At 40.5% G+C, this 2,500-nt stretch overlaps 1 protein-coding gene across 3 annotated transcripts in view; it reads left to right on the forward strand.

Annotated features, from left to right (window-relative positions):
* LOC137997448 (DBH-like monooxygenase protein 1) overlaps positions 1-2,500 on the forward strand; it is a 50,784-nt gene that overhangs the window by 31,705 nt on the left and 16,579 nt on the right. The gene's annotated exons all lie outside the window — the stretch shown is intronic.

Raw genomic sequence — 2,500 nt, forward strand, 5'->3', positions numbered from 1 at the left:
AGCGTTGCTAAACTAAAAACGTTTACGCCAGAAAGCGAAATTTCTTTTCGTTTTTGTGGAAAGTTTAGATCACTTTCGAAGCTTAGAGATACGCGAAAAGGTAAGATATGTTTTTGTGATCAGCCTGCGTCTGTCTGACCACGAGGTATTACACAACATCGCATCTTCATCAACTTTTTTCGATTTCGCTAGGATTTTCTCACTTTTTTCGCTCGTATTTCGTACTTCTAAACTTTTGGAGTTTAAGGAATTTAATAAAACAATTATTCCATTCGCGCTTGTTGGATATGAGAGTGGTTATAGCCAACTCGGCGCTACGCGCCTCGTTGGCTATTTACCATCTCATATCCAACGCGCGCTCATGGAATAATTGTTAAGTATTCTTTTTGGCACGGATACATTGATGACTGGAATTCTTTGCCGAAAAATATCGTCTGTACGAGCTGCTCAGCAGTGAATCTAGTTTCAAATTGGCTTACCGGCTATATTTAACTCTCTTTCATATTATTAGTTAAATTAAATTTGTTATATTGTATACATTAATATTATTGATTTTAGTACTATTTATGTATTTTTTAGATTTTCATAGATAACTTATCACAGTCAGACACGCCTCCGACGTAAACAATGCCTTGGATCTCTTTAATGACATTTTTAAAGACCATTGTGATCGGGACGCCCCTTTGATCAAAAAGAAAGTCAGGGGTGTTACCATGGTTAACACACGAAATTAAGAAATTAATACAACAAAGAGATTGTTTTCTGAAGAAGGCGAGACGGACAATTAAAGAGATAGATTGGAGTGCCTACAGGCGATCAAGAAACGCAGTGAAAAACAAAGTGCGCTCCGCCAAAGCCAATTACAATCGGACCTTATTCAGGAAAACATTGATGACTCAAAATCTTTCTGGAGAGCTGTGAAGAGAGCGCTTCCTCATGACAAGAAATTAAAACAATCTATGTCTTCCAACAAAGTCGACGGTAATCTCAAAACAGATAAAAAACGCCATCAATTGTCAAGACCATCAGCGGCAAATTATCTCAAAGATCGTCCGAGATATCTTGCCAGCAATAGCAGTCACCGTTTTCCTTTTACAAACGAAAACTTCAAGCTAAGTTTAGACTCCTCGACATCCCATTTCATGTTCCCCCTAGCGGCAGACAACATCCTTTCGTTGCTTTCTGACTTGTACTTAGCTAGGCTTGCTTTGGATAGCTCTACCCTGTCTTCCACGGCTATCAAGGCCTGGCCACCGCCATTCCTTGGTAGATAGAACCTTGTGACGCTACTGCGAGGTGGAAGGCATGATACAAGGTAAGATACTTTTTGGTTTTCCTATCGAGGTTTCTCAGTTCTTCACGAGAACAATCGATAAACACAGCTGTATATCGCACTAAGGACACGGCCAAGGTATTTACAGCACTTATTACATTCCCTCCATTCAGCTTCGACTTGAGCAGTTTCGGATTCTGCGGATATATACCTTTATCAGGTTGGATTTCATTTCTCTACACCACATTTGATCACTTTCCAGTATCCCAAGATATTTGTAGCTTTTACTCTTTTCAAGGTTCTTAATTTCTCTATCATCCGGCATTCGTTTTCCATCTGTCTTCGTCACTTTTTCCTCTCCACATAACCAGCATTGCGCATTTGCTTATCCCAAACTGCATTCCAGTATCTGTACTAACTACTTGCACCGTATGAATCAATGATTCAGATCCCCAGGCGAACAGTTTGACATCATCCATAAATATCAGATGGTTTATCTTCTCTCCATTAAGATTGTAAGCAAAGTTCGATTCCCTAAGCATCATCGTCAGAGGAATCATAGAAATAACAACAGAAGAGGTGATAACGAGTCCCACTGGAATATCCCTCTGTTGATCTTCACTTCTCCGATACCAGCTCTGTTTTCCAGTCTGCCATACTATTAACCAAGAGTCTTTTGATATTTCCTGCAATGCCAAAAATGTTGAGGCATTCTTCGATCCATGAGTGAGGCACCATGTTAAAGGCTTTCTGGTAGTCTATCCAAGCCATTGCTAATTTTTTTTAACGAGCTCGAGCATTTCTTAGAATACTCGTATAAATAAACAGAAGGTCCTGGGTGCCTCTTGATTGTTTACGTAAACCCTCCTGTTCCTCCTCGTGTAAATTTCTTCTGATATAAATCTTCCACATAAGGGGTAGGCAAGTTATTGGTCTGTATATCATGGATGTTGGTGAAGTTTGTAAGCCAGTAGCCTTGTACTAGATCGGGGCCTGGGGCTTTCCAGTTGGACAACATATAGTTCTCAAGTTCTTTCGATTGATCTTAATATCCCGGTGCCCATCGGTGTTACCCTGTTGTCGGATTCTCTGTAACCATTCAGCGTCCCTTCTGTGCTCGGTGGACTCACTCCAAATACTACTCCAAAATTCTTTCGCTTCGTCAGTATCAGGCGCCGTTTGCTCACCAGTAATCTCAATATCGAGATCCTGATAGAACGTTCCGTG

Source organism: Montipora foliosa, chromosome 3 (genome assembly GCF_036669935.1).
Source record: "Montipora foliosa isolate CH-2021 chromosome 3, ASM3666993v2, whole genome shotgun sequence".
NCBI classification, from domain to species: domain Eukaryota; kingdom Metazoa; phylum Cnidaria; class Anthozoa; order Scleractinia; family Acroporidae; genus Montipora; species Montipora foliosa.